Raw genomic sequence first — 26,364 nt, 5'->3', positions numbered from 1 at the left:
CATGTCACAATGGGGGGTTGTGGATGCTAGCTTTGGAGCAGGCTGCAGGCCCCATGGCCTCTCAGTCCTGCCTGAGAGCTAGCCTGGGAAATTCATAGGAGGATTTCAAAACAATCCTCAGAGACAGAAAACAACTGCCAGGTGCTGTTTGTCTGTCCTCTTGTTTTCCTTGCAAGAGAAGGTCAGGGGGTGTTGTGCCCCACTGACCAATGATGGTGATGTGTTGATTTGATAACCAATAAGAGTTTCCTTTCTGTACTTTCCACGTATCTGTCTATAAAACAGTCCTGAAGTAATAAACTAGAGAATTTCTCCTGTTCCGACTCCCTTGAGAGTCTGTGTCGTTCTTTTCGCCGTTCCTAATTAGAACGACAGGGGGTCTGCACTGAAATTCCGAAAACACCTTGGGATTTTTTGATCGCGGCCACTGAAAAGCGCCGGATACAAAAACTGGATTGGATCACTGATTCACCAATTTGGATAAATCAGTGGCCACTGAGTAAAGAGAAACTAAAGGCACTCAGTGAACTTGTGGAAGAGCAACTAGCTCAAGGAAACACAGTGCCAACTTTTAGCCCTTGGAACTCCCCGGTGTTTGTCATCAAAAAGCTGGGGAAGGACAAGTGGCGGCTCATTCATTGTCTCTGTAGGACACTCGTGGTTGTAATTTTCTCTCCTCTTTGCCTCCTTTGGGCTGAATTCTCTGTGCATACAACTTTTCTCTAGTCTCTCAGCCTCCTTTGGGCTGAATTCTCTTGGGATCCTCCCTCGTGGGGAGTTCCACTTATCTCAGTTCTCATGATTCGATGAAAACTCCCGAGCTCGTTAGAATCTCGTTTCTTGTGTTTATTGAAGGATCCTTACAAAACTTAACAGGTCTCTCCAGGCTGGTTACAAGGTTAATCTTTGCAATTTGGCACATTTCTTTCTTCTGATGGTACAAGCAAGGCCTTGTGGCTCACTTCGTGTTTGACGCACAAAATGGCCTCGAATTACGCAGTTCTTTTATCTTTATACCTATTTTTACCCAATTAACAATAGACACGTATATTATTTTTCTTAATGACCCAATGACCCATCACCTCTGTGATGCACTGCGGCATTTTCTATCCAATCACTTACTATTACCCAAAAACCTCTAGGAGAAGAACATGAAGAAGAAAGAAGAAGGGACAAGGGACAACACCCTAAATCCTCCATCTTGTCTCCTACTCTCTAAACTAAATTTTTCACCCAGTGATTAAAAAAACTTTCTAATCTACACACTTACACTTTTAGCTTTTTCTATCTAACTTTAACATTTGTTTTCATGTATCACCATGAAAACATTCTCATGAATTTCATGTTATATGAAACTCAGTATTTTTCTAGCTCTTATAACTAAGTATTAGAAACAAGGGCACACAATCTGTATCTCAGACTCCAACATCGGTTAGATTCTTTCTCCCCTTGAACTGAAATTGATGAGAAGGAGGCAGTTTTTTCTCTTGTTCGGACTTGGTTGTTTAGTCTTCTCTTATCTGCATTACATGTATACAAGGTACAAGGAGCTATGTGCACTAAGATAGAAAGGTGCAAAATGGATAACAAAGATTTTCTTCAACGTCTTTTATATGTCCATTTACCCAATTAACAGATGCCAAGTGAATTATTTTTCTTAGTGACCCAATGACCCAACACTTGTGTTCTGCACTGCAGCATCTTCTATCCAATCACCTACTACTACCCAAAAACCTCTAGAAGAAGATGAAGAAGAAAGAAGAATGACGAGACAACGCCCTAAATCCTCTATCTTGTCTTCTGTTCTCTAAACTACTTTAAGCTCCAAACTTTAACTTTTTCACCCAGTGACTTAAGAAAACTTCCTAATTTACACACATTTTCAGTTTCTCTATTTAACTCTAACAGTTGTCTCCATGGTGCTATATGAAATTCAGTGCTTTCCTGGGTGTCAGAGTTAGGCATCACAGATAAAGGTATATATCTTGCATCTCTGACCCAAACATCTCCCCCTTCTGTTTGAACTAAGAGCAGTTCTTTAGCAACTTTTGTTATCATTTGCCAAATAAATTGAAGTAAACAAGGTACAAACACCAGGAGAATTACAATGACAATCAATATGAATATACCCATCCTTGCAAGCTCTCTTCACAATGGTGTAAAATTTAACCATCCAAATAAACCATCCAACCATGGCCCTTCTTCAACTTTAAGTTTAGCTATTCCCTCTTTCAATTGTTGAATGCTTTTATGAATTGACTCTGAGTGATCAGAGAGATTCATGCAGCACATTCCTTCAAATTCTTCACACCCACATCCATGCGCTAGCAAAAGAAAATCAACTGCTGCTCTGTTTTGCAGAGTAGCGCGTCTCACGCTTTGAATGTCAGTTAAAAAATCACTCAAAGCAAGAGATATGGAATGAGATCACTTGCTTAACCAGCAGCCTAATCTATCCAATTGCTTCAAGGCTTCTGCTGAAGCTACATGAGGCGAAAGGAGAGCTGCTGTGAATCTTCATCCAAAATTCCATGAATAAAACTCATCGTTACAATTAGATGCATACTGATCAACAAACCGCTTCTCTCTGTGACTTCGCTCTTTTATCGTTTTTATATTGGGTGTCAACAAAGAGAGTTTTCCAATGTTGCATGGACCACCACCAACATTTGATGGAATGGCGGGCCAAACTCTATGTCCACAAATGAGGAAATCCCCTTTTGGTAATTGCAATGGAACATGATTGGGTGGTGTAACAAAAAAGATTTAAAGTTACACCAAGATGTCGCCTCCTTGTACAGAACAAGATTTGGAGTGACGTCTGTCATTTTATCCTTGCTTTGTTTTGATATAGAAAAATTGAATGTTATACAAAATTCCATCCTCGTTGAACCAAGGATATCTAATTCTTGCAGTTCATAAGGTGCCTCAGGGAGATATTTGGTCCAGAAACTCCATCTGTCAGCAGGGTTTAGAATGGACTGTGAAAGTTTTGAAGGAATATTCTTTGGAATTGGCCATTCAACTACTGACAAGCCCACCAAACAAGTCGAGAATGGCTTTTCTGGACTTGAGTGAGTCAAGCAGGTGGTGTCTAGGCCTGATGCATTGGCTAGAGTCACCCAAACATTTTCTTCTGGTTGACTTATGGGAAAAATCGCATCACTTAAAGCAATCAATAAAGTAGTAAGGCACAAGGGTAATCCCTGATTTGGTTTCATATTTAATGGCTTTATCTCTCATGCAAGATTCTGAATCTTGACACAATTCACACCACGCTTTTACAAGCGAGGCACTATAATGTTAACAATGTCCCACACTTTTCTACGAAACCCAAAGTTCACTGCTTTCACATGTGGGATAAAAGCTGATCACTGTTAATTGCAGTCTTGATGCAGTTCACATTTGTGTACTTGCTTCTCTGCTCTTGGGGTCGTCCTCTTGTTTCTGCAGCCAATAAGGTTTCACGTTCTTCGCTGGAAGCCATTTTGGCTCTGAACCTGTAGAGACACAAGCATACCCTTTGCCTCAGGTTATTAATCAAAACGGACCTTCAATCTGTCCTGTTTCTGGATTTTTAATCAACACTAAAGGATTTTCCTTTAATTTCACCTGAGTGTTGTTGGAGAAGTTTCTAATGATTGGCGGAGCGGACTCTGCAAAGGAATTGTTTAGGAAATTCAAAACATATAAAGTTTTGTTCAAACGCATTTGAGGTGTAGCCTCTGTCTCCCCCTTTTTCTGTTTATCCAAAAGGGATTTTAAAGTATGATGTGTCCTCTCTATAATGACCTGACCCATAGGAGAATGAGGAATGCCAAAGGTGTGACCAAAACCCCATTTCATTAAGAATGAAGCAAGCCTTTGTGCTATGTAGGCAGGTCCATTATCTGTTTTTATTTCTTGAGGTACGCCTAATGATGCAAATGCTTGCAAGAAATGCTAGCATGCATGTTTTATGCTTTCCCTTGTGTGCGGGAAGGCAAAGATTGCACCTGAAAAAGTGTCCACTGACACATGAATATTCTTGAATTTTCTGAAAGGTGGATATTTTGTGATATCTGTTTGCCATATTTGCAGGCTTTGCAATCCTCTTGGATTGACTGCACCTGTAGATACAGGAGGTTTCACAAGCTGACGATCAGGACAAGCATTTATAATTGCTTTTGCCTGATCTTTAGAAATGTGAAACATTCTTACAAGTGCTTGTGCATTTTGGTGAAAATAGCATGACTCAGCTTTGCTTGTTCAAAAATATTTGGCAAAGTGTTTTCAATAGTCATTGTTAATTTATCTGCATTTGCATTTCCTTCTATCAAGAATACTGGGAGTGAGGTGTGTGCTCTGATATGCGAAATAAAGTATTTGTCTTTTTTATGCTCTATGGCCTCTTGCATACACAGGAGATAACGATATAAATCGTTGTTGTCAACTTTCTTTAAAAGTGACCCTTCAATTCTCCTAACTATATTAGCTTTGTAAGCTGAATTGGTTATTAAATAGAAGGTTCTTGGAACAGCTGAAATGCTCTGACCACCGCTGCTAATTCTACAATTTGAGGGGAAACCTTTACTATTTGAATATCTGAATCCCATGTTTGTGTTTTTGGGTTTTGTCATGTGATCACTGACTTATGTGTTTTTCCTGAACCATCAGTGAACAATGTTATTGCATCCAATGGCACTTCACTTAGTTTTGGCTTCTCTTTGAAGCTCAATTTTGATTTCAATAACTTATGCCTTGGGTAGTGAATTGAACAGGTTCCCGAATAGTCTAACAATGCAATTTGCAATGACTCTGATTTTTGCATTGCCAAATCAAAATTCTCCCTCTTCAAAGGCAGATGAATGGTGACAAAATCCTTGCCTGTTGTTGTTAACAACCTTGTTCTTGCCCTGATTATGATCTGCACTAGCATCTCTAGTGTTGTGAAGATAGTCTTCAGAGACCTGTAAGGCAAAAAAACCCATTCAGTTATTAATAAGGAATCTTTCTTTGACTCGTCCCTTTGAAACATGAGACCATACAACTGAATATTCTCTCCTAATACTGCAAGAAAAAATGGTTGCGATATTGCACAACTTTGCGCCTGCCTCTGCTGAAGGGCTTCCTTGACCTTTTCAAGGGCCCTTTGAGCCTCAGTTGTAACAGTTCTAGGAAATTTAATGTTACTTTCTCCTCTTAGTAGATCAAAAAGCGGTATGAGCTCATTATTAGTGATTCCTAAAACTGGCCTTATCCAATTGATCTCTCCCAAGTCTTTGCAAGTCTTGCAGGTTGTGGACCAGTGTCCTCACTAGTATTTTGTGCCGTTTAATCATTTGCTCTGTGATCAACCATCCCAGGTATTTCCATAGCGAGGTTTGTTGAATTTTCCACGTGGAAATTTCCAATCCTGCATCATGAACTTCTGCAATCACACTGTCACGAGCTTCTTGCATCTCTTTCTGTGCTGACACTGCAATAAGCGGATCATCCATATAGTGGATGATCATCGCCTGCGGATGTTTCTTTTGGGCCCAAGACAACACTTGTGCCACATGCCATTGGCAAATTGTTGGTGAATTTTTAGTCCTTGAGAAAGGACTGTCCAATGGTATCTTTGTAAAGGCTCTTGTTTGTTGATACTTGGGACAGAGAATGCAAATTGTGGAGCATCTTTTGGATGAAGTGGAATATTGAAGAAGCAATCTTTTAGATCTATGATCACAAGAGGCCAATCTCTTGGGATCATTGAGAGGTTGGGCAATCCAAGCTGGAGTGGTCCCATCTCTTCAATGACATCATTGATCTTCCTGAGATCATGAAGTAACCTCAATGAATTAGATATTTTCTTGTGAATGACAAAAACTGGAGAATTCCAGAGATTATTTGTTGGCCTGATGTGATTTTTCTGCAACTGTTCCTTCACTAATATTTTGAGAGCACTCAACTTCTTTTGTGTCAGGGGCCACTGATCCACCCAGATGGGTGTGTCTGTTTTCCAAGTCAATCTCAAGGTGTTGAGTGATGCAGTGACCCCCATCAAAAATCCACTTCTACTTTTTTACCCCATTGTGACAGAATGTCTCTTCCCCAAACCGTGATGAATTTGTGTACAACAAATGGATAAATGATCGAGATCTTCTTTTCAGGCCCTGAAACTACAATTGCATGTTCACTCTGCATACATAATGTACTTCCTCCAGTTCCTGAAAGAGAGTTCAAAGGTACTACCACGCTCCATTCCTTGGGCCAAAGGACATGAGAGATCACTGTGACATCCGCACCTGTGTCTAACATGCCTGTACTTGTGATTTGTTGAGAGACCACGAGCTTTTTCACCACTCTTCACAGAAGTAACAGTGAACGCCATTTATTTCTATCTTTAGCACACCTTTTATTGGGTTCTACAGGGTCCGCGGGCTAAGCAAGTTACTATTGGCTAATGCACATAGGTTTATATTTTTTCTCTTATACACGAGGATATTGTTTTGCTTTTACTCTCTCTCCTGCAGGAAGGTTTCAAGGACTTTAGCCTTTAATATCATAATTTATTTCAAAGACTGGTTTGTGCAGACAGGCCTTTACTAATATATAAAATATAACAACAGTGATTGTCATGTTACCACGTGTTAAATCACAGATAAGTTGAGGTCGATCACGACCTATTTGCTTTATCCAGAAAACATGGACATCCGTGTCTTCCTTGCTAGATAGAGTTTGTACACTGGCTACTGGGGTAGTTTGCCATATCACATTCGATGGCAAGGCAATGGCTTTGGCTATAGGAGTATTCTTTGGAACGATCAACGGAGGGTGCAAGGGTTGAGCTAAAACCGTCAGCTCTTCATTATGATTTGCTGAGATGACTGATGGATAGACAATGAGTCCTAAAGTACTGCTTCTGTCCTTGCCTATAGTCAAAAACTCTTGCATCTTCCATGACGTCCCAGTGACTCCTGTGGGAATCACTGCATGACTTTCGTTCATGAAGTAGATTAACTTGGAAGCTGCCAATTTGCATTGTGCCCCTGGTGGCAGCAGCTCTGGATCACTTGGGAAGTGTCAGATGGTCCTGCGGATGGAATCTGAGATTCCCTGCACACTGTGTTCCTTGAGGGATTTGGGACTGCTGAGTTACCACCATCACTTGTGTCGTAGCGAGTTGACATTCCGCGCTCTTCTGCTCGTTTCCCAGAAGGGGTAGAAGTTTTCCATCCACATTCATCTTGGAATAACACTGACTTGCATAATGTTTTCCTCTTCTACATCTTGGGCAAAGACCTGGTGTTTTCACGTTTCCTAAAGTCTCTGGACAAGTTTTTCTGGCGTGCCTATGTTTCCCACATGTAAAACATGGCTTCTTAGACAATTCTGTGGCCATGACTTCTGAAGAATTGCTTTGCTGAGAAGTTATGTTGAGCACTGAAAGAGTTTTTGTGAATCTCTCATCATGCGCCTCAAGGAGTTTTTCAAATTTTTCTCCCATAACATCTGCATGAATTGCTGTGATGTGCTGAAGCATGCCTACTTTGCTGCAAGCTTCCACCTGCTATTATTGCTATGTCCCCTGTTTCTCTGTTACCACTTGTCCTGGGTTGATTATGATGTTAAATTGTATCCCCATTCGTCCACCTAACCCAGACACAGGTTTTGTATTCTTAAAATTCCATCTCAGAGTAAAAGTGAGTGGAAAAGAAGCACCGAGTCTGTTATCAGAGACTGTACTTGCTCCCCCCCGCATCGGGAGTTTTGACTACAGCACAGACAGACAACAAGACACAGATCGCCTTGGCTTTCCAACTAGCCGGAGCAGAGAGGTCTTCCTGGACTGTTTTCTTTCCCTTTTTTGAAACGAATCGAACCTGCTCTGGACTGGGGACTCGGGGGAGCACCGGGAGCTTGCACCCGTGGACTACCGGGAGCCCAGCCTGGGCAGCGGCATTTTCCAGCGCCAGAGGGACTGATAACAGAGCGAACACCTACAGGAAAGAGACCCTCTGAAGTTTGTCATCTCTTCTGAACGGCGAGAGGTTTTGTAATTTGATATCGTTCATTTTTGTGCTGGGTAGTGCTGTGCCTGTGAAATAAACAGGTTTTTTCCACTTCTCTCAGAGAAATCTCTTCCCGAACCGGTTGGGGGGTGGGAAAAAAGGGCCACATGGGTTTGCTTCCCGGGGGGAGCCCCACTGGAGGTTTTCTCCCAAATTTTGCCCTAAACCAGGACACCACTGTCCGCACAGCTGCAGCCAGGGAAACAGGGGAGTGTCATGGAGTTACTTTACCTTTAAGAAAGTTTAAGTTGCTGGGAAACTGCCTGGAGTCTTTTCTCCTGACCAATTATCGGTCATTGCTGAGAATTGACAGCAGTTTAGGCCATTGAAAAGTGGGATCAACTTGTGAACCCTACCTTAAAGTGTAAAACCAGAGCTCTCTTGGCTCTCTTTGTTTTCTGTCTGGGAAGGGTGGCAGAGCTCCAGGCCTCCCGTTCCCTGCCCAGGCCATGAGGCCGGGTGGGGACTGGGCTGGGCCCAGCGTCTCCCGGCCGGGAGATGCGGGCCCTGCGGAAAAAGTTTTCTCCGGGCTCCGGCCGGGCCGGGCCGAGCCAATCTCTGGCTCGGCTGCAGGTTTTTTGCTGTAACTAAATTCAGAAAAGAAACTGCTGAGTGAAGAAGGAGAGAGGCTCTGGACCTGCAGCGGGCTGGGCGCGGCGACTACACTCTCCAGAGCAGCCATGAGGAACTTTCCATCGCAGACGGCTCCAGCTCCTGCACCGGCCGAGGCCACAGAACTACCTACAACAGCCTGGGCAAGATTTTAACTCTTTCATTTCCCAGATGAGACTTGCGGATTAATCTTTTTATCCAGACAGAGAAAAAGAGAGTGATCAACATGAAAAGAGACTTTATAAACTACCAGTGACAGGAAAGAAAAGAAGCTTCAGAAAAGGTAGAGAATTAAGAAGATGCTTTAATTAAGCTGAAATATCTTTCTGTTAAAACTATGGAAATGGACAATAAGGTCTTGAAAACACTCCTTTAATTCATGACAGTAAATAGGGAGGAATAGAGTGTTCAAAGTGTAAATTTTGAGTAAAAAGGTAGAGTAATTATGGTACAGTGAAGTGCTGGAAGATTTGAAGCCTTGAGAGGCAATGAGAAAACTGTTTTCTAGTGAAGCTCACAGAAACAGATGAAGAAGACTTTTTGCCTTTGAATAACTTATCCTTAAAAATCCCATCCCTAGACCCATGGCCCATACACACTTGAGAGTGATGTGAAAATGGGAGGAGTGGGCTCTAATAACAGCAGCTCTGGGCAGCTAACATTAGAGCAATGGAAAACTATAACAAAAATAGTTTTTCTTGTGAGAAACTCCATAAATTAACAGGAAGAAACTTCTGTTTCTCTATAAAGACTGGTGAAAAGACTGTAGCAAGAATTGGGACTGTTTTAACCATCAAAGTTCCAAAGTTTTTGTCTCTTTTGTCATGTGAACAAGGGAATAGTGGGTAGACAAGGGATGAAAAGGTTTTTCTGGAAGTTTATTCTGGTGTTCTTATTGTAGTTTGTCAATAAACTTTTCTTTTTTTTTCCTTTTAAGTTTTATGCCTGTTTTGCTCTTGTTCTAATCCATATCTCACAGCAAGAAATAAGTAATTTTCTTAGTTATTGGTTTAAAACCACGACAGGGAGATAGCATAGCATTGAACAGAGGAACTAAAAACGAGGTTCTTTCCCTTGCTGAGATGGAAGTTCAGCTTTATTCTTGGGATCCCGTGGAGAAGGAGAGCAGGAGGAAAAAGAGGAAGAATATTGATAATGCGCGTCTTTTTGAAGACAGGGGGAAGAGGGTGGCTTACATTCACACAGCCAATAAGGAGAAATGGGAAGAAGAAGATAAGAGGGGAGAAGTTTACATTCTACATTTCGGGAGTGCAGTCTCAGGTCATACCATTTTTCGAAATGCATTACAACGTCTCACCCTTTCTTATTATATAAAAATTTTTGAAGGGTTATGAGATTATCTTGATACAGGTCACGAGTTTGTCCACCACTCGTGATTGGCAGGACAGTTAGATTGCTTCCAGTCTGCTAGTTCTATGTGGTTGGTCTCTGAGGTAGTAGAGACTAAATTCTTGAGAGCTTTTAAAACTAAACAACGAAGAATCCCGAATGCTAGCACGATTAGAAATAGAACAACAAAAAACAACAGGATTGTTTTGACTATTGAAGTCCACCATCCTGTGAGTCCCGAGATTTTAAACAGCTCACTAAACCAGTCCTCGGCTTCTTGCTTCACTTGTCCGATCAAGTTCTTCATTTCTCGGAAGGTTCCATGGACGTTGGGAGCTTTCGAGGACAGGTTTAGGCAGCAAAGTCCTTCAAATTCCTGGCATTCATGTCCATGCAACAGCAGAAGAAAATCTAATAAACATGGGAACACTAAAGCTGGCTGGAAAGTCCCCAGACTGCAGTGGGATTCTTACCAGAGAGGTGGACATAGGGTCTTTTTGCTGCTGCAGTAAACAAACAGATATTATTTTGCAGGAGTGTTTGTGCCAGGGTCACCCAGATGTTCTGTCGTGGCTGAGGGATGATCTAGGCAGTTGCCAGGCTGCTCAGCGCTAGCAGGATGACACCTGAGGTAAGGCTCATTATGGGTTTGAGTGTGAGATAGGTTTTCCTAAAAGAAAAGAAACAAACATTTTTGAAGCATATTCACAGTCAAGGTGTACAGATCAGAGAGTAACCAGAGGTTAGGAAGGTTTCTTCTTGCTTTTCCAGGCGGTGTCTTCTTTTGGAAGCAACTACCACTTGTGTCTCCTCTTTTTCCGCTGGGGATGGGTTTTTGGGAACAAAAGGCTTTACCCATTTCTGAGGTATCCATCGGGGACCTGTAGGGGTGGATAGACATGTGTAACCACGCCCCCAGGTGACAAGTTCATAGGGGCCCTTGGTTTGCCAAGTTTCAGGGTCCCTGATTAAAACCGGTGGAGGCTGTGATAATTTAAACTGATCACCACTGTTAAAATGCCGAGTCACCGGGGGATTCATGTTTTCAAATGAACAGTTCAGGAAATTGATGGTAAACATAGCTTTGCAAAGCTTTTGCTGCGTAGACATCCACACTGTCCCACTACCTCGTCTGGCTAGGACTTGTTTGAGCATCTGGTGGGTACGGTCAATCACAGCTTGACCTCTGGGGGAGTGGGGGTTGACAGTTTTGTGGTCCACTCCCCACTGCTGGACAAATTCTAGGAACTCTTTGGATTGATGCGCTGGGCCATTATAAGTTTTCATTTCCCTAGGGATCCCCAGCACTGAAAAGGCCTGTACTAAGTGTTGTTTGGCATGTACAGACTTTTCTCCTGCATGAGTAGAAGCATACACTGCTCCTGAGTGTGTCAATACTCACGTGCACATACTTAAGGCGACCAAAACTGGGAATGTGTGTGATGTCTGTCTGCCACACCTCATAGCTTCCAAGACCTCAGGGATTAATCTTGATGCCTAGTGATGGCACCTCCTGGAGCTGGCAACTGGGACAGATGGCCACAATGGCTTTAGCCTGACCCCGTGTCAGCTGGAACTGACGGATCAGTCCTGGCACATTTTGATGGTATTGCTGGTGGCTCAGCTCAGCCTGTTGGAACACATCTGGGAGATGTACCTTTTTGTCTGGGGCAGCAAGGGGATCAGCTTTCCGGTTCCCCTCAGCGATTTCACCTGGTAACTGGGTGTGAGATCTTATGTGCATCACATAGAAAGGATGCTCTCAAGTTGAAACCAAATAAATCAGTTTCGATAGCAATCTAAAGAGATCGTTCTTGATGTCCTTGAGAACTGCCTGCCCTGCTCTGGACACCACCCCTGCTACGTAGGCTGAGTCAGTAACGAAGTTAATCGATTCTGAAAAGTTCTCAAAGGCTCTCACGGCTGCAGCCAGTTCAGCTATCTGGGGTGATCCTTCTACAAACTAAACATCGGCTTCCCAATGCTGAGTCTGTGGATTTCTCCAAGTCATCACCGACTTATGAGTTGCCCCAGATGCATCAGTAAACACTGTAAGAGCTTTGAGTGGCCATCGGCTCCTTTTCTCACAAGGAATGAGGTGGAATTCCTCATGAAACAATTTGCGTGATGGTGCGTGGACAGATATTTGCCCACTATAGCTGTCCAGAGCTAAGTGAAGGTTATCATTACTCTGCAGCAGGTGCTCAAACATCTCTTTGGTCAGTTTCTCAGGAGAGTGTTTGCCTTCTCCAGAGAGTCTGACTGGAAGGTGAGTACACATAAAGTCACAACCAGCCAGTTCTCGCAGCCTCACTCTGGCCTTTTAGATCAGCTGAGCCATCAGCTCTTGTGGCTTGGTGCTAGTTTTGGGTCTTTGATGGGAGCGGAAGACCCACTCTATGATTAAGAGTGCATCTCTCTGCCCTTCGGCCCACTGGAATATCAACCCATGTAGATGTGGCAATTTCCCCAGGACAATAAATTTGAAAGGCAGCTCAGGCTTGAAGCAATGTGCCTGTCTTTCTGTCAAGGCCTTTTGTGCTTTTCCAATTGCGGTTTTTGCTTCTGGAGTCAGTTCCCTGGGCGACAGCAGCTCTCTCTCCCCTTTCAATAAATTGAGCTGGGGACTCAGGTCTTCATTAGTGAGACCTAGCCATGGCCTGACCCAGTTCAAGGACCCGCACAGGGAATGAAGATTTGCTAAGGTTTTAGTAGGATTAGTAAAGATTTCTAATTTCTGCAGTACAACGGTCCATGCAGTGATCTCCAGGCCCAGATATTTCCAAGGCGGCATCTTTTGAGCTTTGTCTTCCTGCATTTGGAATCCGGCAGAGGTTAAAACTTTAACCACTAGGTCAAGTATGTCTTGCAGCATGTTGTTATTGGGACAGCACACTAACACATCATCCATGTAGTGCAGGATGATGGCATCTCTTTTTTCAGCACGAACAGGGGATAGCAATGCCACCACATACCACTGGCAGATGAAGGGACTGGCCTTCATCCCCTGAGGAAAAACTCTCCAGTGGTATCGTTTCATTGGGGCTTCCCGGTTAACTGTGGGGATTTAAAAAGAAAACCATGGTGCATTTGCTGGGTGTAGTGGAATTTGGAAAAAAAAGTCCGTAATGTCCAGAACTGGCAGTTGTAAATTTTTTGGGAGCATTATAGGTGAGGGCATCCCTGGTTGGAGAGACTCCAAGTCTTCAATTTTTTTGTTTATTTCTCTCAAATCTTGAAGGAGGCACCACTTATACTTCCCTGGCTTCTTTATTACAAATAGAGGGGAATTCCAAGGGCTCCTTGTTTCTCCTATGTGTCCCTTGGCTAATTGTTCTTCCATTAATTTTTCGAGCGCTCTGAGTTTTTGTTTACTGAGAGGTCACTGGTTCACCCACACTGGATTGTCATCCAGCCACGTTAACTTTTGGGTAGGATGCTCTACAGTGGCCCCCTCTAAAAATCATTGGGGGTCTCAGGAATTGTTAATTTCACTCCCCACTGGGACATGGTGTCTCTTCCCCACAGCGGGCACTTGTAGTCAATAACAAAAGGATGGACACTAGCTAACCTACCCTCCGGACCTTCAATCTGGACGATATCTTTAGAGATTTTTGCCAATTTCACCCCTCCAACACCCTGTATTTTGCCTGCCACGGGTTGCAGTTCTTAATGTGAAGGTCACACCCTTTTGGGTATGATCGTCACATCTGCCCCAGTGTCAATCAACCCTTCTACATGGAGATGTTCTGATCCATGTGTCAGGTTGCACCCCATAATGGGCTTGTCCTCGCCAACCACTTCTGCCCAGTAAACTCCTGGTGCCTTATCATCTGCTGAGACCTTTGTTGGTACAGGAATCACTTGGGCTATTATTTGCCCCTTGATCAAATAGGATGGTGGTTGTGGACATCTTGCTAGAAGAGTGAGGTGTGTTAGTTCTCCCTTAATTATCATGGGGGCTATTTCAATTTCTAGGGGTGTGTGTGTGGTGTCTCCAATAACAAAATACCTACTGTCCAGTCCTGCCAGATCTTGTGAATTGTCCTGCAGATCTACTCCAATGACTGTCCAACGGTCAAATCTGAAATGAAAAGTTTCAGCAGTTACAAATCTGGATCGCTTTTGCGGTTGCCAGATCTTATTAGGCATGCGTTCCCCACAATTATGTTTCTGGAGTCCTCCACCCCGCTCCCCCTTTTCCCCCCTTTTTATTATAATAGAATCTTTTTTCTGTTTCAGGTCTGTCACTTTTGTATCTTGGCGCTCGATGGAAAAGTGCTTTTTTTTCTAGTTTTTTTGTGGATTGGCTACAGTTTCTTTCTGGTGTTTCTCTTGTTGTTGGTTTTGAGGACAATTCTTGGCGAAATGTCCTGGGTGCTTGCACTCGAAGCTGGTGATGTGCTGTAGCTGTTCTGGTGACATCTGTGGCTTGTTCATTCCTAGTGTGGCAGCTGCCACAGTCCTTGGGTTTATTGGTCCTGGTTTCTTGTTGTGTGCACTGTACAGATCTGCTTTCTTGGCACAGGCCTGAATCATGTCTGCTATGGTGGGTGGAGGACGGATGGGCAGATTTAATATCACTCTGCAGCAGGCTTCATTGGCATTTCTTTGAGCCATTTCTTTAATCAGTTTTGTTTGTGCTACTGGTTCTTGTACCTGTTGTTGTATATGTGTTCTAAGCCGGTTGACGAACTGCAAAAAACTTTCTGATGGAAACTGTTTAATATTAACATAACTGACTTGGGTTTCAAGTGTTGGTAATTTGTTATAAGTTTTTTCTGCTACATCACAGATTTTATCTAAAATAGGTTTTGTTAGAATGTGCGCCTGGTCTTCAGGCTTGCTCCACCTCCCTTCCCCACATAGATGCTCAAAAGTAATTTCATTATTTTTTGCATCTTTTGCGTCTTGCATGCTTTCTTTGAGTTCTTCTAGGAGGTCTTTTAATGACCTTTTCCATGAGTTTTCCCAAAAATCAAACTCAGTGGGGGTTAGGAGGCACCTGAAGAAGTCTTTGAGGTCAGCAGGAACTAACTCCTGAGATTTTAAGGCAGCTGTAATCATTCTTTTTAATATTTCGCTATTTTTGCCAAATTCACGTTGTATTTTGCATATCTCTCAGATATCATGGTAAGAGAAAGGCGGATATTGTCTATTAGTTCTTTTTTTGCCAGTATATATCACAGGTGCAGCTGTAGGCATATCCTTATCTTCCCTAGAGCCTGTATCTCTGGGGTTTCCCTGCCCAGCCCCACCTCCACCAGGCCCAGGGGGTCCTGCATCTCCACTGGATCGGTGAAGGGCCCTACCCCCACTCTCACCGGGCCCTGGGAGCTCCTCCTCCCCATCGGGTCGGTGAAGGAGCCCAGCCCCACCCCCAGCAGGCCTACGGGGTCCTTCCTCACCCCCAGGTCTGTGGAGGGACCCGCCCACACTCCCCCAGGGCCTGGGCAGGGACCCATCTCCCCCCCCAGGTGGGCAGGGCCAGGATACCCCTTCCCCCGCCCCCCCATGGGAGCAGCGGGTAGGGCTTCCCCTCTCACACCCCCCCTCCCCGTGGGGACAGGAGGCAGGGGAATGGAGAGCAGGGTTGCAACATTTGGGGGCGGGGTTTCAGGGTGATGTCATGCATGACCAGGATATGGTAGGAAGAAGGGAGATGTGTGAGGGAGGGGAAGGGTTATGGGAGGAGTAGGGGAACTGGGTGAAGATAGGTGGGTGGAAAGGGTCATGGGAAAGGGGAGGGAGATATGAGGGTGGTTTCTCCATATGGCTATCTGGCACATGGCCAGCTCCATCTTGGATCCCAGCCACGTGGAGGTAGGGGGATTTAATAGTTGGGATATGGGGGTACAGGGAAAGCTCTCTGATAGCTTGCGCGACCCTATCAGAGATGAGGGTCTGAATGAGACACATGAAACCAGGAATGGCATTGTTATAGTGCATTTCCTGAGTTTCTGGATCTGTTCTATGCATCTTTTTCAGCTCAGGGGCAGAGGGTTATGGGGAAGAAGTAGGGGAAACTAGTGGGACTTGCAGTGGCTGTTTTTTATTTATTTTTCTCTCTTAATTCTTTTTGAATTATAAGAAAAACTGGGAGATATTTGAAGCAGTTTTGTCTCTGTTTTCTACTTTAAGTATTAAAAAATTGCCAATTTTATCCCATGCAGAGATAGAGTTTAATTCCGACAGATCAAATTGTGGAATGTTATGGGACAGCCATGAGATAAAATGTCTCAACTTTTTCTTAGAAATTTTAATATTTATGGTACTTAAAAATTCTTGCATTTTGGATTCTAAATTTGGTTGGGGTGTAGACAGTTCAGATCCCATTTCTGCTTTTAACAATGTGTTAGCATAACTCGTTTTTATCTTGTTTCAAGCAACCGAGCAAACAGCGGCAAGCCTTTTTCTCAGCTTTCCCTCCTACCCACACACACTGGGGTAAGATACAAACTGCAAAGCTCAGCCGCAGTTACTTTTCTGGGCTGCTAAAAACACGTGGCCGAAGCCGTGGGGGGGCAAAACGCTGCCTCCCGTTCCCCATGCCACGGCTGCCGGGTCCTGCGGCTGCCATGTGTCCGCACCACTCGGCGGTCATGTGTAACGTGCTGCGGCTGGCTCTGTGCTGAGCCCGCAGTTCACACAACTCTGGGCCACCCCCCCGTCGGCACTGCTGGGCTCTGCACGGCTCTCACAACTTCGGCTGCCTGCCGCCACCCTCGGGAACACTCCTGCTGCCCGCGCAGCCTGCATTTGTTACAGCTGTTGGCCCGGGTGCGCACCCAGCTGATCCGCTGGCTTGGCTCGTACACGTTGCTGTGCGGGCCGTGCCTGGGACCCACTCCGCCCCAGTTTCACGCTCCCCACTGCCGTCGGCCGGTCTGACTCACCACTTTTACCTTTTTGAGCAGTAAAACAGTTCTTTGTGAAATTGACTCTCCCTAGGCTTGAGAAAGCTATCAATTTCTCCCTTGTAAGCTATACTTGCGTTTTTGCTTTTCACGGTAGTGTATGTGTCCAGGCTTGAGAAACACACACGTGTTTCCAGACGCTTTTGGGGGTCTCTCAGAGCGCCACAAATGGGCGCCAACTGCTATTATTTCTATGTCCCCTGTTTCTCTGTCACCACTGTCCACCCAGCTGCAGCCAGGGAAACAGGGGAGATAGTATAGCATTGAACAGAGGAACTAAAAACGAGGTTCTTTCCCTTGCTGAGATGGAAGTTCAGCTTTATTCTTGGGATCCCATGGAGAAGGAGAGCAGGAAGAAAAAGAAGAAGAATATTGATAACACCCGTCTTTTTGAAGGCAGGGGAAAGAGTGTGGCTTACATTCAAACAGCCAATAAGGAGAAATGAGGAGAAAGAGATAAGTGGGGAGAAGCTTACATTCTACATTTCGGGAGTGCAGTCTCAGGTCATACCATTTTTCTAAATGCATTACAACATCCACCATCTGAGGTAGAGTTGGTTTTGGGCCTGGCAAGGCACTGATTATGCGCTTGCACTCTTTATTGGCATTTGCAAAAGCGAGACGTTGGATGAGGAGTAGTTTTGCAACCTCATCACTGCATTGTCTCTCCACTGCTTGCGTGAGGCGATCAACAAATGAGCTGTAAGGCTCAGAATCGCCTTGTCTCACTTCTGTATAAATGCCATCTGTAGTTCCAACTGGCTGAATCTGTAGAATTTCCTTTTGTGCCGTTTCTTTAATATCTGCAATCACTTGCCTAGGCAGATCTACAGCCTGATCTTCAGGTTTATCACGAGGATCATGTCCTGCTAGATGTGCCAACGTGAGGGCTGCATTTGGGCCCCCAGCATAAGTATTTAAAAATTGCATGAGAGCTCTGCGCCACTTTACATCCCATAGCATGTACTGTGAATCTGTTAGGACTGTAAAAGCAATGTATTTGCAGTCATAAGGCACCAAGTCATAATTGTTGAATGTGCCTCTCAACAATTGCTTGAAGTATGAGGAATTTAATCCATTGTCTTTTATAGCTTGCATCAAGTCTTTAATGACATCATGAGTCAAAGGTTCCCATCTGGGATTTGCATTTTGCCTGCCATATCTCACTGGCAGTGCCATGACTTTTGTTTCAGCCATGACAAAACTCCTTTCTTTGAAAATTTCTTTTTTAATGTCTGCCCATTTCGTTGAAATGGGTTTACATCTTCTTGTAAGCCTTGGAAAGTGTCTCGGTTTTAGAAGAAAGGTGTCTGCTAGGGAGGGCAGGAGCCTCCCTTGGAATGAAAAATGTAGACCCCCCCTTCCTCCGAATTATGATAATCCTGAAATCAAGGGGCTCTCCAGAAGAGATCTGGGGATAGGAATAACAGTTCTTTACTAGTATTTATAACAAGGCAAACAAACAACAATAACTACAGCATTAGCAAGAAAACAGAACCAGGGAACCCGTGACAGCTTTCTCGGCTGAGACAGGAAAGGATGGAAGAGAGGCTTTGCTTCACAATCCCCCTCGGGTGGGCAGTCCCGGTGCTCCTGCAGGGCTCTGAGGAACACTCAGCTGGAACAGCAGGGATGAGCAGAGATCCTGGGCCAGTGGCTGAGGTGTATTAGCAGCTCTGCAGCAGTGCCTGGCACTGCCACACATCCTGGCAGGACAGGGGGTGCCAGGCCACCAACAAAGAGGGAAGAAGAAGCAGCAGCTCCTTCTGGGTGATGGCGAGATTCCCTTCTCCCCACCGCAACAGCTCTGCACCCAAAGTGTTCTTCTCCGAAGCTGAAGAAGCCCGCCAAACTGTCCCCACCCTCCCCTTTTCCTGCCCCCTTCCTCCCCTGGGCCCGGCCGAACTCCTTGTCTTCTCTCAAGCACCCACCAAGTACCCGCAGTTAGGTTTTCCCCACAACTAATGGGTAAAAATTCCACAGGCAAGCCAGAACTAAAAAAAGGACACCTAACCCCCAACATTATCCACCCCAAATTTTTTCCCATACCAAAATGTTACATCAAATATTAAACCTTTAAATTATACACAAACATACACTTCTCTAACTATATACATATGTACATGCAGATACAGAGAAAAGCACAGTGTCTTGGGTAGTTCACCCTAAAACAAGGTCCCCTTGAGGTATGCACTGGGTCTCTCCATCCTTTTGCATCACCCACCAAGTGCAACCCGGTCCCTGAGCAAAGACAACCCCACGGATGGGATTTTCATTGCTGGAGGCAGAATTAACCCAAACAGTTTTTCCCAGCATACCTCTCATATGTACCACTGGAACCTTATCTCCATCTGTTGTTCTAAAGGGCTCAGATTGGACAGGGCCTGCTCGGTTAGTGGAACCTCGGGTGTTCACTAACCATGTGGCTTTTGCTAAATTAATCTCCCAGTTCTTGAAAGTCCCCCCACCCAGTGCCTTCAAGCTGGTTTTAAGCAGGCCATTGCAGCATTCAACTTTTCCCAGCTGCTGGTGCATGATAAGGGATATGGTACACCCACACAATGCCGTGTTCCCTAGCCCAGGTGTTTATAAGGCTGTTCTTGAAATGAGTCCCATTGTCTGACTCAATCCTCTCAGGGGTTTCATGCCTCCAAAGGACCTGTTTTCAAGTCCCAGGATGGTGTTACAGGCTGTAGCATGAGGAACAGGGTAGGTTTCCAACCATCTAGTGGTGGCTTCTACCATTGTGAGCACATAGCGCTTGCCTTGGCAGGTTTGGGGCAGTGTGATGTAGTCGATCTGCCAGGCTTCCCCATACCTATATTTGGACCAACGCCCACCGTACCATAGCGGCTTCAGCCGCTTGGCCTGCTTGATCGTGGCACACGCCTCACAGTCATGAATGACTTGAGAAATACTGTCCATGGATAGGTCCACCCCTCATTCTCGTGCCCACTTATAGGTGGCATCTCTACCCTGATGACCTGAGGCGTCATGGGCCCATTGAGCTAGGAACAACTCTCCCTTGTGTTGCCAATTTAAGTCTATCTTTCACACCTCTATCTTTGCAGCCTGATCTGCTTGCTCATTGTTTTGGTGCTCTTCATTAGCCCGACTCCTGGGAACATGGGCATCTACATGATGAACCTTCACAGACAGTTTCTCTACTCTGTTAGCGATGTCTTTCCACTCATCAGCAGCCCAGATTGGTTTTCCCCTACGCTGCCAGTTGGCCCTTTTCCACCTTTCCAGCCATCCCCACAGAGCATTGGCTACCATCCATGAATCAGTGTAGAGGTAGAGCTTTGGCCACTTCTCTCTTTCAGCTATGTCCAGGGCCAGTTGAACAGCTTTGAGTTCCGCAAGTTGGCTTGATCTACCCTCTCCTTCAGTAGCTTCTGCGACCTGTCGTGTGGGGCTCCATACGGCTGCTTTCCACTTCCGGTTCATCCCTACGATGCGACAGGAACCATCAGTGAACAGAGCATAGCATGTTTCTTCTGCTGGCAGTTGGTTGTACGGTGGAGCTTCTTCAGCCCGTGTCACTTGTTCCTGCTCCTCTTCATCAGTGAGACCAAAGTTTTCACCTTCTGGCCAGTTTGTAATAATTTCCAAAATCCCAGGGCGATTTGGGTTTCCAATACGGGCGCTCTGCGTGATGAGGGCGATCCACTTGCTCCATGTGGCATTGGTGGCATGGTGGGTAGCAGGAACCTTTCCTTTGTACATCTACCCCAGCACCGGTAGTCGGGGTGCCAGGAGGAGTTGTGCTTCCGTGCCAATCACCTCTGAGACGGCTTGGACTCCTTCATAGGTGGCTAAGATTTCTTTCTCTGTGGGAGTGTAGTTGGCTTCGGACCCTCTGTAGCTTCGGCTCCAGAATCCCAGTGGTCGGCCTTGAGTCTCCCCAGGCACTTTCTGCCAAAGGCTCCAGGACAAGACATTGTTCCCGGCTGCAGAGTAGAGCACAATCTTCACATCTGGCCCTGTCCTGACTGGGCCAAGGGCTACTGCATGAGCGATCTCCTGCTTGATTTGGGCAAAGTCTTGTTGCAGTTCAGGGCCCCAGTGGAAATCATTCTTTTTTCTGGTATCCAGGTAGAGAGGGCTCACGATCTGGCTGTACTCAGGAATGTGCATCCTCCAAAAACAAAAAAATTCCACAGGCAAGCCAGAACTAAAAAAGGACAACAACAAAAAAGACACCTAACCCCCAACAGAAAGCAAGATATCGATGCTTTGCTTGCATGTTCTCTTGGTCTGGAAACTGTGTCATTTATCTCGTTGAGCGGATCTCCCTCCTCTCTATAGGGTTAGGAAGTAGTCACTTGCTGTCTTGTATTAAATGATGTTAGGGGTGTAGTGTAAGAATTCACCATGCGCAGTGCTCCAATAGGAGACTTAACTTCTTGTTGATCATGAAGTGGTGTTGGCAGAAGAGCATAGGCATTATTTGCGAAGGTGGGGTTACTATTTGAAGCTGTAAGAAAGTCCCTTAAACAATCCTTCAACTGAAGAAAAAAATTCCAGAAGAGTTCTTTTGAAAATGTGGGCATTGGAGCTGAAAGAGATGAGGAGTCGGCTGGTTGCTTTACGGATGAAGGGCCAAACCAGGCACTTGGAGCAGCTGTACCAGATGCTGTGACTTGAGAAGACAAAGGTGTCTTCATAGGAACACCTTGACCAGCTGAGACTTCTTTAATATCTTCAGCATTTCTACCTTTAAATGAGAAGCTCAAATTATCTGTTTGTGAGCTTTTTCTTTCCTGTTCCTTGATTTCTCCTTTTCGGCTATTTTGTTAAAACCAATCCAGAGATGCTGGACTTTGTATTGACATGTCCTGTAATCCCGGGTCCATGTCTTTGGGAGGATTTGTAGACTGAAAGAACTGTGCATTAGCACAGCTGTGGTCAAAAGCCTTTTGGCTTTGTGTGGTATCCGGCAAAGCCATCTGCTGTGGTAAAGCTGTTGTTTTTTCAAGCTGTTGTTGCTCTGCTACAACTGTATTGCAAAGAGAATTCAATTTTAAAACGACTGCTGCTGCCTGTCGACATTGCAGTTCAGCTGCTGCTTCTGTTTCCTTTAGCATCAGTTGCCATGGTGACAGGGCTGCAGAGGTCGGCGTACACTGCGGCTCCGCTTGTTCACCCGCCTGCCCCCCCACGCTGGGCTGGGCATGGAGGGACGGGACCACGCCTCCCTCTGACGTGATGGGCAGTCCTGCTGCCATCAGTGGGCGGTGCAGAGGCGCTGCAGAGGCTGGAGGGAACGCCCCTGATGAGGGCTGGCCTGGGGGCGGTGATGCAGGTGGGGTATAGAGCTCCGGCTGTGCTTGCGTCGCTGCTGACATCACTTTGACTGGCAGCTGTGGCTCAAAGCACACCCCTGGTAGGTGGGGTGCTGTCGTGGTTTTAAACCAATAACTAAGAAAATTACTTATTTCTTGCTGTGAGATATGGATTAGAACAAGAGCAAAACAGGCATAAAGCTTAAAAGGAAAAAAAAAGAAAAGTTTATTGACAAACTACAATAAGAACACCAGAATAAACTTCCAGAAAAACCTTTTCATCCCCTGTCTACCCACTATTCCCTTGTTCACATGACAAAAGAGACAAAAACTTTGGAACTTTGATGGTTAAAACAGTCCCAATTCTTGCTACAGTCTTTTCACCAGTCTTTATAGAGAAACAGAAGTTTCTTCCTGTTAATTTATGGAGTTTCTCACAAGAAAAACTATTTTTGTTATAGTTTTCCATTGCTCTAATGTTAGCTGCCCAGAGCTGCTGTTATTAGAGCCCACTCCTCCCATTTTCACATCACTCTCAAGTGTGTATGGGCCATGAGTCTAGGGATGGGATTTTTAAGGATAAGTTATTCAAAGGCAAAAAGTCTTCTTCATCTGTTTCTGTGAGCTTCACTAGAAAACAGTTTTCTCATTGCCTCTCAAGGCTTCAAATCTTCCAGCACTTCACTGTACCATAATTACTCTACTTTTTTACTCAAAATTTACACTTTGAACACTCTATTCCTCCCTATTTACTGTCATGAATTAAAGGAGTGTTTTCAAGACCTTATTGTCCATTTCCATAGTTTTAACAGAAAGATATTTCAGCTTAATTAAAGCATCTTCTTAATTCTCTACCTTTTCTGAAGCTTCTTTTCTTTCCTGTCACTGGTAGTTTATAAAGTCTCTTTTCATGTTGATCACTCTCTTTTTCTTTGTCTGGATAAAAAGATTAATCCGCAAGTCTCATCTGGGAAATGAAAGAGTTAAAATCTTGCCCAGGCTGTTGTAGGTAGTTCTGTGGCCTCGGCTGGTGCAGGAGCTGGAGCCGTCTGCGATGGAAAGTTCCTCATGGCTGCTCTGGAGAGTGTAGTCGCCGCGCCCAGCCCGCTGCAGGTCCAGAGCCTCTCTCCTTCTTCACTCAGCAGTTTCTAGTGAATTTAGTTACAGCAAAAAACCTGCAGCCGAGCCAGAGATCGGCTCGGCCCGGCCCGGCCGGAGCCCGGAGAAAACTTTTTCCGCAGGGCCCGCATCTCCCGGCCGGGAGACGCTGGGCCCAGCCCAGTCCCCGCCCGGCCGCATGGCCTGGGCAGGGAACGGGAGGCCTGGAGCTCTGCCACCCTTCCCAGCCAGGAAACAAAGAGAACCAAGAGAGCTCTGGTTTTACACTTTAAGGTAGGGTTCACAAGTTGATCCCACTTTTCAATGGCCTAAACTGCTGTCAATTCTCAGCAATGACTGATAATTGGTCAGGAGAAAAAACTCCAGGCAGTTCCCAGCAACTTAAACTTTCTTAAAGGTAAAGTAACTCCATGACAGGTGCAAATGCCGCCATGCCCATGGAGGTCCCGAACCGCTCTGGGTCGGGCTGAACCATCCCGTGCTTTCTCAGGAGGGAGGACAAGGCCATCCACTCCTTTATCCACTCCACCCCCCAAGGGCCAAAAAAGAACTTGGCTGCTGAAGATTCCCATCCCTCTTTTGCCTGCAAAAGCATATCAAGCGCTGGAACAGCTCCAAGAGAAACCAGACACTCCTGCAAAAGCTCCAAGCCGTCAGAACCCCCTTTTTGCAGATTCTGCCCGCATTTTAGAATCACCTTCTTGTCTCTGCACGACTGTTTCTCTGGGTTTTCAGCAGGCTTAGACATTCCCTTTGCTAAGAAAGCATTCAGGGAGGCTCGCACAGCCTCTGCAGGCTGCGAGAATTCCAAGAATTCTGCAGCTGACTGAAACAAACCCATCTGTTCTTTATCTGAACCCATATTCTCTATTTCTTCTCCGTCTCCTGCTTCTGCAGTGTTCGTAAAAGATATCATATCTTGTGTGGCTTTTACCGCTGTAATTTCATCCTTTGAAAGGATTTCCAACACTTTCAGTGTTGTCTTGTGAGCCAAAGGTGTCCCAATCCCCATGGAATTAGAGAGGGCAGAGGCAGACCCAGCCTTTTCCGGCATATCCATCAGGGTCTCCCTTCCTGTGTCTGGATCCATAGCGTCCCTTGCCTGGGTTTCAGGGTCCCATTTACTGACGATGACATCATAAATCACTCTAGAAGCCGGCAGAAGTTTAATCGCTGCCTGGTCTCTAAGAGTGGCCTTTTCATATATTCTCCTGTTTATCTTATTGAAGTAATGCCCCTTTGTCCCTCCCGAAGTAATCCTGGCTAGCTATGTCGAGGGGAGGGCAGGGAGGCTCTTCACGACCAAGATAAAGACCAAAGGGCTGCTTTTCCCTCCGGGATAACTTCGGATGTTTATTCAGGCTGGGATCCGGGAGGAAAAAGAGAAGGAAGAAACATTTCCCAGGTACTTTCAAACCTCGGGAGAGGGGCGGGGAGACATATAACACCAACCAATGGGATAACATTTCAGGGACAGGGAGGGGAAGGGAAAAACATGTCACAGCTGCAGGGAGGGTTTACACAGAAACTAAGGAATGCCCAGGAATGTGCACCCTCACATTTTATCCCACAGGCTTGGGGTAAAATTTTTCTGTGGATCCACGTAAGGGAATTTTGCCCATATCCAGGATAGAAGGCTTTTAAGCTCATCTGTGGATACAGAGATCGGGTGCACCTTGACCATAATTTCCAAGATAGCAAAAACCTCCCTCTCAGATTTGGACATACTGTTTCCCGTATTTTTGCTCCCTTTTGATGGCTTACCTGACCTTAGGGTCAGCTTTCTCTCAGCTCCCCTATCTGTGATCTGTTCCACAGCTCACAGAAGTCTGGCTTGGCTTGTCCGCTCTCACCAGCACCGGGATTACCGAGATTTTCTTTTTCCCCTTTCCAGGGAGTTTTCCAGTTTTCCGCTGTCTTCTTCTTTTTCTTTCTTTTTCAAAGGGGCCTTCAGTTCAAGGTGCCACACGTTTGGGCACCACTTTGTCTCTATAAAACACTCGTGGTTAGGTTCTTTCTCCCCTTGAACTGAAATTGATGAGAAGGAGGCAGTTTTTTCTCTTGTTCGGACTTGGTTGTTTATTCTTCTCTTATCTGCATTACATGTATACAAGGTACAAAGAGCTATGTGCATTAAGATAGAAAGGCGCAAAATGGCTAACAAAGATCTTCAAGGTCTTTTATATGTCTATTTACCCATTTAACAGATGAAAAGTAAATTATTTTTCTTAGTGACCCAATGACCCAACACCTGTGTGCTGCGTTGCGGCATTCTCTAACCAATCACTTACTATTACCCAAAAACCTCTAGAAGAAGAACATGAAGAAGAAAGAAGAATGACGAGACAACACCCTAAATCCTCCATCTTGTCTTCTGTTCTCTAAATTAACTTTTTCACCCAGTGACTTAAGAAAACTCTCTAATCTACACACTTACACTTTTAGCTTTTTCTATCTAACTTTAGCAGTTATTTTCATGTATCACCATGAAAACATGCTCATGAATTTCATGTTATATGAAATTCAGCGTTTTTCTGGATCTTAGAACTAAGTATCAGAAACAAGGGCATACACTCTGTATCCCAGACTCCAACATCCAACTGGTCAAGCGGTGGTCAAGAGGGCACACCAGTCACTCAAAAGAGTCCTGAAACATCAGTGGGAAAGCAGGGTAAAGTTAACACCACAAGAGAGATTATGCAAAGCTCTGTTCACCCTCAATTTTTTTAACTGCTCTATGGAGGATCAAAACCCCCCAATAGTTAAGCATTTCTCCCTTCATGACAAATACAGGCTCAAGGAGCATCCGCTAGTGCTGGTAAGGGACCCTGAGAATAGAAAAATTGAAGGTCCCTACAAATTAGTGACATGGGTTAGAGGGTATGCTTGTGTATCAACACCCCAGGGCTTATGATGAATCCCACCAAAGTGGGTGAAGCCCTACATTGAGAAAGATCCCACGAGACCACCCCCGATGTCTTGGTGGCAGAAGTTCAAAGAACAACTAGATATTTGGGTGGAGAAGGAAACCGCAATTCTCCA

General features: G+C 45.0%; 2 pseudogenes; both read right to left on the bottom strand.

Moving 5' to 3' along the window:
• Positions 1-15,349, bottom strand: part of LOC148183367 (uncharacterized) — a 70,338-nt pseudogene extending 54,989 nt beyond the window's left edge.
• A 4,759-nt stretch (positions 15,350-20,108) lies between these two features.
• Positions 20,109-26,364, bottom strand: part of LOC148183366 (uncharacterized) — an 88,268-nt pseudogene continuing 82,012 nt past the window's right edge.

This window comes from Pseudopodoces humilis, chromosome 12, assembly GCF_049639895.1.
Source record: "Pseudopodoces humilis isolate 2021_Gansu_Grassland_sample_001 chromosome 12, ASM4963989v1, whole genome shotgun sequence".
In the NCBI taxonomy this organism is placed as follows: Eukaryota; Metazoa; Chordata; class Aves; order Passeriformes; family Paridae; genus Pseudopodoces; species Pseudopodoces humilis.
This window is presented reverse-complemented; position numbering and strand designations above follow the sequence as displayed.